The sequence below is a fragment of the Penaeus monodon genome, unplaced genomic scaffold (assembly GCF_015228065.2).
Source record: "Penaeus monodon isolate SGIC_2016 unplaced genomic scaffold, NSTDA_Pmon_1 PmonScaffold_4640, whole genome shotgun sequence".
NCBI classification, from domain to species: Eukaryota; Metazoa; Arthropoda; class Malacostraca; order Decapoda; family Penaeidae; genus Penaeus; species Penaeus monodon.
In genome coordinates, this window is record NW_023659487.1 from 9,881 (window position 1) to 20,784 (window position 10,904).

Below are 10,904 nucleotides of genomic sequence, written 5' to 3' on the forward strand. Positions count from 1 at the left end.
ATATTATTTTTTTTTTTTTTTTTAAAAAAATATATATTAAAAAAAAAAATGGTTATAAATTTTTAATATAGTTTAAAATATTTTTTTTTTTTGGTTTTTAAATTTTAATAAAATTTTTTAAAAATTTTTTGGGGAATTTATTTTTTTGGTTTTTTGGGAAATTTATAAAATATTTTTTATAAAAAATAAAAAAAAAGGGGTTTTTTAAAATTTTTTTTAAAAAAATTATATTTTATAAATAATTTTTATTTATTAAAAAAAAAAAAAAATTTTTTTTAAAAAAAACCTAAAAATTTTTTTTTTTTTTTTTAAAAATTTTTTTATTTTTTTTTAAAAAAATTTTTTTTAAAAATTTAAAATTTTTTTTATAAAAATTTTTATTTTTTTTTTTTTTTTAAAAAAAAAAAAATTTTTTTTTTTTTTATATAAAAAAAAAAAATTTTAAAAATTTTTGTTAAATTATATATAAAAAAACCCAAAAAAAATTTTATTTTTTTTTTTAAAAAAAGGGGTTGGGGAAAAAAAAGAAAAAAATGCTAGCAGTAAAAAAATTCAATTTTTCACAAGATAGAAAATATTTTATATTTTAAATTTTTGTGCCTGTTATAAAAAACTAAAATTTAAATTTTTTTAAAGGGTTTTTTGCATTTTTATTTTTTTAAATTTAAAAAAGTATGCATTTGATTTGCCAAGTTAAAGTGATTTGATTTTAAAAAAGTGAATCATTTTAATTTTTTTTAAAATTTTATTTCCCGACCCTATTGGAGATGCCCACTATTCAAAAACAGATTTCCCCTCATTTTTGTTTTTGGGTTTGCGGACAGAGATTGAATAGGTTTTCTCAAAGCAGGAGTTTTGGTGTCCCAGTTAGAGGTAAGTGAGATAAAAGAAACCCTAAAACACTCCCAAATCTTTACCCACTGGTTTGGGTGTACGTACATTCCCGGGGATGCCGGGCTATCTGCCCCTGGCCCTATACGTAATGCCCTGGGTATGTATGGGCCCTGCCATGAGTTGTTGTTGTTTTTTGTTGTTTTTGTTTTTTTGTTGTTTTTGGTTTTTTTTTTTCAATTACGGAAAAAACTTTTTTGCCACCCCGGGAAAATGTTATTAGTATTTTTTAAAAATTTTTTTTATTTTTTCCCAACTACATTTTCATGAAGGGCCCTTTTCCCGGTTCGAGGTTAGCGTCAAAAAAATTACGTCTGTAAAACGACTACATTGGCCCAAAATATTATAAGTAAATTAAAGAAGTGATGATTAAAAAACCACGTTAAAAAACCGTATGTTTTTTTTGAAAAAAAAAAAAAAAGGAAAAGGAAAAAACAAAAAAAACCTAGGTTTCAATTCCCTGATACCCCCAAAACTACTTTTTTATTCAGACTAAAAGAAATGAATAATGATCAACTATTTGGGTCCCGATAAAAAACAAAAAAAAACAGTCTTGATTTTTCAGAAAATATGGCAAATAGAGACCTTTAAAAAAATAATTTAAAACCTTTAAAATAAAAAAAAAACATAGATTTTTAAATTTTTACAAAGGGAAAAAGGGAAGGGATTTCTGGTATTGGGCCATGAGCGGTCCCCCACAGCTAGGGTGACGATATGAGCCCCCGCGCCCCGGGGCCCGGGGCCCCCTATGGGAATTTCCCCCCCGTTCCGAGAAGGGTTTAATTTAAATTTTTGTTTATTTTTTTAATTTTTAAAAAATAAATTTTTTTAGGGTTTGTGAATGTTGAGTAAACAGGGCCCCAAGGTTTAAAAAAGGGCCGTGAGAAAATTTTGGAACTATTGTAATTTTTTTTTTTCTGGCCCCTACTGAGAACTAATTTTCCCGATGGGCTTACTGAAAAACCCCCAATTTTCCATAGAGCTTTTTTTAAAAAAAAAAATGCCTTTTAAAAAAAGGGGGGAAACGGGATTCAGGTTACAGGGTTTGGGTTGAGAGCAGGGAGTTAACAGTTCTTTCAACAGCAACAACCCAAAAAAAAAAAGTTTTTTCATGGCTTACCAGTGGTGACTGGAATTTAAATCCTCCTAAATTACTACTGGCAGTTTTAAAAGTCTACTAACCCCCTTTTCCTAGGGGGGTTTGGCCAAAAAAACGTCCCCCTGCCCAAACCAGGGTCCAAAATTTATACTTAAATGCCTGAACCCCTTGGATCCCAAATGCCAAAAATCTGGATTAGGGTTCCCAAATGGTGACCCTCCCCGGGAAAGTGGCTTGTAGGTTGGGGCCCATCCCCCCAAATCGCATGCAGGGGGTCAAAACTCTTTGCCCCTCTTTACCGGGGGGATGTTAGCCTTTTTTCTTTGGGAAAGCTATATAACCCCCTTTTCCCGGGGCGGGGTAGTATTCAAAAGTGGCCCGGGGTCGCCCCGGGGGCCTTATATCGGTCGCCCCTAGATGCCCCCGAAAAACCCCTTTTATAAACCAAATACTACACCCATTTGGTGGGCCCCCCCCCTTTTTTCGTAAAAACTATGAGGGTATGTTGGAAATTTTTAGTTTTTTTATTTTTTAAAGTGGGCTACAGACATAAAAACCTTATAAAACGAGAAATGAAGGTATTTTCGGGTTTTTATATAGAACCCTAGTTTATCATTAAATTTACTCTATAGTCTGAATAGAAAAAGCCCGTGGTGGGATCATGGAGTTGAAATCTTGGTTTGTTGTTTTTTATTTTTTTTATTTTTTAATTTTTTATTTTTTTTTTTTCATAATAAAAAAAGTGTTAAAAACGATTAATACAAATTTAAATGGCAGAAAAAATTTTTTGCCCTGATTTTCCAAAAAAAAAAAAAAAAAAACTGGGCCCCCCCCATAAAATACATCAAGGGGAGTCAGATATGCCCCCGGCCCGATAAATCCCGCCATGCCATGGCGTTCGTACTGCCACCCGTCGGGAAAGGGTTAATGTGGCTGTATCAAGATAGGATTTCATTTTCCAAAAAAACAGACTCCAAATTATAAATTTCCAGGTTGTTTTTCATTCTGTTTAACAACCGTAGCCCAAAAATAACATTTTCATAGTATTTTCATATTTTTATTCAATTTTCATAACCCCACTACACTGTGGGTAACAGTGGGAGGAATAACTTTTTGCAACTGACCATTGCCCAACCCCCTTTTTGTGGACCCTTTTTTAAAAAAATCAAAAATGAACAAGCCCCCCCTGAAGGACCCCCTTTTTCTCGTCCCCATTCAAGTACTTTGTTCCCCCATAGAGAAATCCCAAACATCCCAAAAACTCATTTCAATTTTCCTTTATGAAAGGGTTTTTTTGTCACCTGCCCCCCCGCCCCAAATTTTTTTTCATTACAAGATTCTAGGGCAAACCCCCTCCAATGGGTTTTTTTTTTCTGTAAGGGAATGTTAAGGAAAAGAAAAATAACAGTTCAAACAAAAAGTTAAAAAGTTTAAATCCCAAAGGATCACTCTTGTTTTTAAGGGAAAACTGGAGGGAGTAATTTTTTACATTTAAAGGCAAAACAAAGTCTGTGTCAGTGGAAATGGTTTTAAACCCGCCAAATTTCCCCCGATATGGGTGCCCGTAGGAGTGATTCATGCAAGAGATACTATTCACCCAATGGCCATCAGAAAAAGAAGTATAGGTGTGTGGTGTGTTGTGTTGTTTTATGGATAATAAAATAATATATATATATATATAATATATATTTTAATATATATATATATATAAATATAAAATATATTGTTTTAAATATAATATTTTAAATGTTAATATAATATAAAATTTATAATTTTATATTTAATATAAATTTTTTATATATATATAATATGTTAAAAACTTAAAATATATAGGTTTTAAAATATATATATATATATATGTTTAAAATTGATATATATATAATTTATTATAAATATAATTTTTAGATTTTATATATTTTTTTTTTTTTTTTTATTACCCCAAGGTATATATTTTTATATATAAATATTAATATTATAATAATTTTTAAAATATATAGAGTTTTATTTTATATTATTTTATTATTTAGTTAAAATTATATATATAAAATATTTACATAATTATATATAATTTTTAATAAAATTAATAATATTACTTTATTATAATATATATAAAAATTTAGTATATATATATATAATATATATAAAATAATAATATTTTTATAAAATATTTTATTTTATTACTAACTTTTATATAATAAAAAACATTAATATAAATATATATAAGTAATAATTTTATATAATATATTAAATAAAAAAATAAATAAATATAATAATATATAAAATATATATTATATATAAAATATATATAGTATAATATATAAAATATTTATTTTATAAATTATATTTTATATTTTTTTTAATAAATTTTTTAATATATATTTTATAAAATTTTAAAAATAATATATTATATATATTTTTATATATATTTAGAAAATATATTTTAGATAATAATTGATAATATAATAAATATATATATAAATTTTAAAAATTAATAAAATAGATTAAAATATATATATATTGAAATAATATTAATATTGAATAACTATATTATAATATATATATATTATATAAATAAGGGTATATTATATTAAAAATTTGAAAATATAAATATTATATAGTAATATATATAATATATATAATTTAAATTTTATATATATTTTATATATAAAATATATAAATAATATATATTAGATAATAATTTTAAATTATATATATAATAATAATAATAAAATTAAAAATTAAATTAATATAGAATTTTAATTTTAATATATATATATATATAATATATAAAATTTTTAGAAAATATAAATAAAATAGTTTTAAATTATATATAAGATTTTATATATATATAATATAATAATAGATAAAAAATTTTAAAATTTTAATATATTATAATTTAATTATATATATTTTTAAAATGGATATATATATATTATATTATAATTTTTATAATATAAAAATATTTAAAATATATAATTTTAAAAAAAAAATTTTATATATATATAATTTTATATATATTTTATATATATATATTATATAATTTTAAAAAATTTTAAAAATATTTTATATTAATATATATAAGGATAATTTTTATATTATATTGTTTTTTTTTTTTAAAAAAATAAATATATTTTTATATAGGATATATATATTTTATATATATATTTATATTTTATTAAAATATATATTATTTAAATATATATATTATATAATATTATAATATTAAATTTAAAATATAATTTTATATATTTAAAAAATTTTATAAAATAAATTATATTTTAAAATATCTAATATATATATATAAAATTTTAAATATAATTATATTAAAATAAAATATATTAATAATTAATTTTAAAATTTATATTTTAAAATTATATAAATTTTATATATTTTATTAATACTATAAATATATATATATATATATATATTTTATTTTATATATTCACCCTGTAAATCTAAATTTTCCTTTAAAATTTTATTATTATAGTTAAAGGTTATTAATTTGGGAAAATTTTTTATAAATTTTCTGGAAAAATTTTAAAAATTTTCATTTTTTTTTATTATATGATTTTTGATTTTATATCCGAAACAAAGTTTATAATTCCCCTTTTAAATATTTTTTAATTATAATAAAAATTTTTTTTTATTTTTCCCCCATTTTAAAATGTTTAAAAAACTTGGCCCGTCTAAATTTTCAAACCCTTTTTCCCGTTAAAAACCTTAGTCCCAACCCAGGTTCCATTCCCAAGCCCCAGGAAAAAAATTTCCCCCCTTCCCCTCCCCCTCTTTGTTCAAATTTTTTCCCCAATTTTTCAATTTTTTTAGCCCCCCTTCCCCCATTTCCCCTTGGTTGCCCATTCCCTTTTTAGTAACCCCGTAAAACCACTTTTTCCCCCCCATGTTTCCTCCAATTATTTCCAATATTCTTTAAACAGCCCCGGGGGAATTTTTTTGTTTAGTTCCCCCCTTGCCCCTATTACCCCCCCCCAAACTGTAAAAAAAATGGCCAATTTTTAAAATTGTTTTCCTACCGCCCCCCGGGGGGGGCCAATGGATGTATTTGGAATGTGTGTCAAAATTACAGGCTTTTTTCCAAATTTTTTGGCCCCTACGATAAGGAAAACAAATTCCCAAATTTAAAATTCCCCCAATTTTGTAAAGAAAGCATAGGCAAACAATTTTTTTTCAACCTTTAAAATGTTACTTTTTTCCCTTTCCCCATTTCCCTTATCTATTCCCTTTTGTTTTTACTTTACCCCCCTTTTAAAAAAACTTCTTTTTTTAAAATCCTTTCACCCAAAATTCCAAATTTCTTTCCCTTTACCCCCTCTTTTGTTTATTCAACCTCCACTTTTTAAAAATTCCCCCCCCATAAATTAAAATTTTTTTGGCCCACCTCTTCCTTGTTCTCCCTAGCCCCTTTTTCCCCCCCCCTTGTTTCCCCAAAAAACCTTTAATTTGAAAATGTGGCAAAATTGGAAGGGGGATTTTTCTTTCCGAAAGTAAAATTTTTAAACCCCTATCTAAATGGTTTTAAAAACTAAAAGTGACTTTGCACCTCCCTTAAAAATGCCTCCAACAATTTAATTTTCCCCCTTTTGGGAATTTCCAGTTCTTCCCCCTTTTCCCTTTGTTCTTTTCCACATTCTCCCCCTTTAAACTTAAAATTTTTTTATGTTTTTCCCCTTTAACCCTCCTTCTGTCCCCTTTTGCTAGCAAATTTTAAAAACAAACCCCCTTCTTCCCTTTTTCCTTCTTTCCCCTTTTCTTTTGTTTTACCAACCCAAGAGAAACAAAAAATATTAATTCATTTTGCATTTGGGGAACCAATTTCCCTGTTCCCCAAAGGGGTTTTTTTAAGGGGAAAAAATTCCCCCAAAAAGGTTTAGGGAAAGGAAAAAATTTTTTTAAGGCTAGTAAACAATTTTTTTTTTCCCAAATAAATTTTTTAAATTTCCTCCAAATTTCAAAATTTCCTTTTTTCTTTTCCCCTTTTGGTTTTATTTTTGAAATTTCCTGTTCCTTTAATAAAAAAATTTGGTTTCCCCCAAAGTTAATTTTTCCCAAAATCATTTTAAACCCCCCTATCATTAAACCCCTTTTCCCCCCCTTTTATTTTTGTTTGAATTTATTTTAAAAAAGGAATTTAAAAATGTTTTTTGTTTTGAAATTTCCCCTTTAAAAATATACTGTACACTTGTAAAGGGTTTTTTCAAATAAAAATAATTTTTGGGCCCAAAATTTTCTATAAAAATTCTTTTCCCGGTTTTTCCTTACCATTTACTTTTGAACCATTTTTTTCTAATTTTAAAAAACCTTTCATGGCCCGAAAGGGTTGGGGTTTTCCTTTTCAAAGGGAAAAAAATCCCAAGGGGAAAAAATTAAAGGCACAAAATGTTTTTGGAAACCAAAATTAAAAATTTTTAAATTTTTGGGGTTTTCATTTTGGAAAATCAGGGGAAAATTGGGGGTTTTTCCTTTTCTTTGGTCCGCTTTTGATGTAATTTATGTTCCCCAAAAACCCCAAACCTTCTAAAAACCAAATTCCCCGGGCTGTTTTTGAAGTTGTTTTCTCAAGGTGGAAAAAAAATTGGATTTTTAATTTGGGGCCTAAAAATTTCTTTGGGTTCAGAAATTAACTTGTACCCTTTTTTAAACTTATTCTTTTTAATTTTATTTTATTTTTTGTTTTTGAAAAAATTTATTGGGTTTAGAATAAAATAAAAAAAAAAATTTTAAAGGGAAAACGAAATCTTAAAGGGTTAAAGGTTACCTTGGAGCATGCACTTTGGGAAAAATTTATGAGGGAATTTCAATAAAAAATGAAAATTAATTTTTTTTGGAAATCAAAAAAAGGGTTCCCGTATTTTTTTCCAAAAAAATAAAACCCGGGGGGCCGGGGGGTTAACACCCGGCCCCTGGCACGAGGAAACTAAATTTGAAAAAGGGGTTCAGGCCCCGAAGGGGTTGGGGTTTTTTTGGGCAAGGAAAAAAATTACCCTTGATTTTCCAGAAAATTTGGGGCCCCCCAAACATGTTTTGTAAAAAAAGAAAGTTCCAAAAGGTAAAATTATGGAAAGGTGGAAACCCCACGCCCCGCCAAACAAAAACAAAAACACGGCCCCGGGGGCTTTAAATTAGAAAAAAAGGTTCCCAAAATTTTAATTTTCCCATTTCGCTTAAAAAATTTTACCTTTTTTAAAGGGTAAACTTTTGGGAAATGAAAGCAAAATCCATTTCCCCCAGGGTTTTTTTTAGCAAGTTTGGGGGCAGGGGGGCTTTTGAAAATTTGATTTTAAAATGGGGATAAATTAATTTACCCAAACAAACCCCGGGATAATTTTAACTTTTGGGACGGGGACTAATTTTGGGGTTTGAAATTTTTCAGGTTTAAAAAATTTGGGAAAAACCGATAAAAACGGTTTTTTTGTTGGGGTAAAAAAAATAAAACCCAAAAAAAAAAAAAAATCAAATTTGGATTAAGGAAAAAATAAGGTAAAGGTTTTTCAAAAGTTTGGGAAAGTGGTTAAAATATTTTTTTTAGAAAATTTTTTTAAAGGAAAAAGGAAATTTAACCTAAAGGGGACCAAAAGGGTTGGAAACATTCCCATTTGGAGGTTCAAGTTGGCTAAGTTAAAGGCAGAATTTTAATTTTTCAAAATTTTCCCTTAAAAAGGGGGCGTTGGGATTTGGGTTTAAAGCCCACCAGAATAAGACTTTTGGAAGCGGAATCGGGAAATTAGTGGTGGTTGAGGGCACCCAGCAACTGTGGTTTTTCCCTTTGGGAAAACATATTGAAATCCAAATTTTTTCCAAAAGGGGAAACCAAGAACTTTTTGTTTTCCCCGAATAAAATGGAAATGGTTTTTTAAAAGGTTAACCAACGGCACTTTTTTTTTGGGGAAATTGGGGGTAAAAACCCCCAAAAAACATAACCATGGTACAAAATTAAGGAAAATCCCTTTTTTTTTAAGGGGTAAAACCGAAACCCCAGAAAAAAAAGATCTTTCAATTAAAAACCCTTTTACTCCACCCTTTTTAAACTTGAACAGGAAAGTCAACCCGGTACTTTTTATTTTTGGGGAAATTTGGGGAAAAAAACATTTGGTAATTTCCAAAGGGAAACAAATTCACCCCTCTTTTTGGAGGGGAAATCATTTTTTGGCCCCTTTTACTTTAAATGGTTTGAAAATGGTTTTAAACCGAAAAGAAGGTTTAATTTCCTTAGGGAAAAAAGTTTGTTGGGGTTTTTTTTTTTTTTTTTTTTTTTTTTTTTTTTAGTTTAAAAAAAAAAAAAATTTAGTCCTTTTTGCCCAAAAATCCTGGGGCCGGGTTTCCCCCCTTCCCCCCCTTAAAATTTCCCCCCCCCTTCGTGAAGTTTTACCAAAAGGGGAAAAAAAACTTTTTTAAGGGGCCCATTTTTACAAAGGTCAAGTTTAAAAAATGAAAGTACAATAAATCATGCTGTGACCACGCGGCTCAAACATGAACCTGACACCGTTTAAAAAAAATACATATAATAATCCATTCAATACTGCACTCTTAGTTCAAGCTTAGACAGGCAAAGTGGGTGACTTATAGTGCAGGTAAAGCTTGTGGTGCAAATAGTACATTTGCACTACCATTTCCACATAGCTAGTGACTTCTATTCTTAGCTGCTTGAGGGACAGTGCATTTTGTAAATGGCTCTGACTGAGTGTATGAATAATGTGACAATGCAAACAGCACAGTTTACACTACTCCTCAGGCAACAGGTGACTAGCCATTGGATAGCAAGTTTTGCATGTGTAAAAAATGGTTGGTATAATGACCAGATATCACAGGTTTTGTTGCTTGGGAGCTACACCAGCAAAACTTGCAGAAAACCAAATAAGTCAAAGATTTAGGTTACTCTTGAGTATTTAATTACAGCTAGATGAATGCATATTTCCTTAAAAATTGATATGTGAATATATGATATAAAGTATTTTAAATTAATATATATATTTTTATCACAGAAAAGAATTGAATCAGCAATCCTAGTGGTGTTAGCCAACAAGCAGGACATGGAAGGAGCTATGACAGTTGCCGAGGTTCACTCAGCCCTCGGTCTAGATGCTCTCAAGACACGAACCTTCCAGATATTCAAGACTTCTGCCATTAAGGGAGAAGGGCTTGATCAGTCAATGGATTGGTTAGCCAATGCACTAGCCGTAGAAAATGAGGAGACTTGTGGTATAGCGAGAGTACAGGGAACAGTGTAGTGTGTGTGTGAGGTTGTCAACCCTAGCTAAACTGATGGATCTTTGATCTTTGACACCATGATGAACTCTACAACTTTTTAAAAAATGAAGGTAATATCCAAGTATTCTTCTGATATTTCCAGTTAATAACAGCTCGTGATTCATGGTTTCCAGGGAAAGAGTCAGTCTGATTAGCTGGGGACACTTGTGGTTTCACTTTTTATGTGTGTGAAAGTGGATCTCTGCAAACATGATACGATGTGTACATGATTTATATCTAAGGGAATATCTTTCTTATCAAGGGATGTAAGACAACAGAAACTAGAAACAATGACGATCTTGTCAGTTGAAAATGACATCTACTCTCACTATGATATTGTAACAGGAAATGTCAAAATTTCAGAAGTCAACTATATTTCAGAAATATTTGTATGTGATTTTGTCAGTTGTGTAGATTATGCTAACAGGCACACAAACCCATTCACCTCATACTGTGACAGTAGTAGCTCAGTTGATTTTGCCCTTGTACTAATGTGTTCTGTAGATGGTTTCAAATCCTGAAAGAAGTGATTTAGTTCAGTTACGTTAGACGAGAACATAGTTTGTTGAATTAGGTTAGAACATTAGTCTTTTGCCAAATCCTGACGTCCTTCATATTTCCTCTGTGAGTTACAAAGTATACTTTTTAAGAC

The 10,904-nt window shown here is 28.4% G+C and overlaps 1 pseudogene; it reads left to right on the forward strand.

Moving 5' to 3' along the window:
- The first annotated feature begins 759 nt into the window (after nucleotides 1-759).
- LOC119570972 lies at nucleotides 760-10,317 on the forward strand (annotated as a pseudogene).
- Nucleotides 10,318-10,904: the final 587 nt, after the last annotated feature.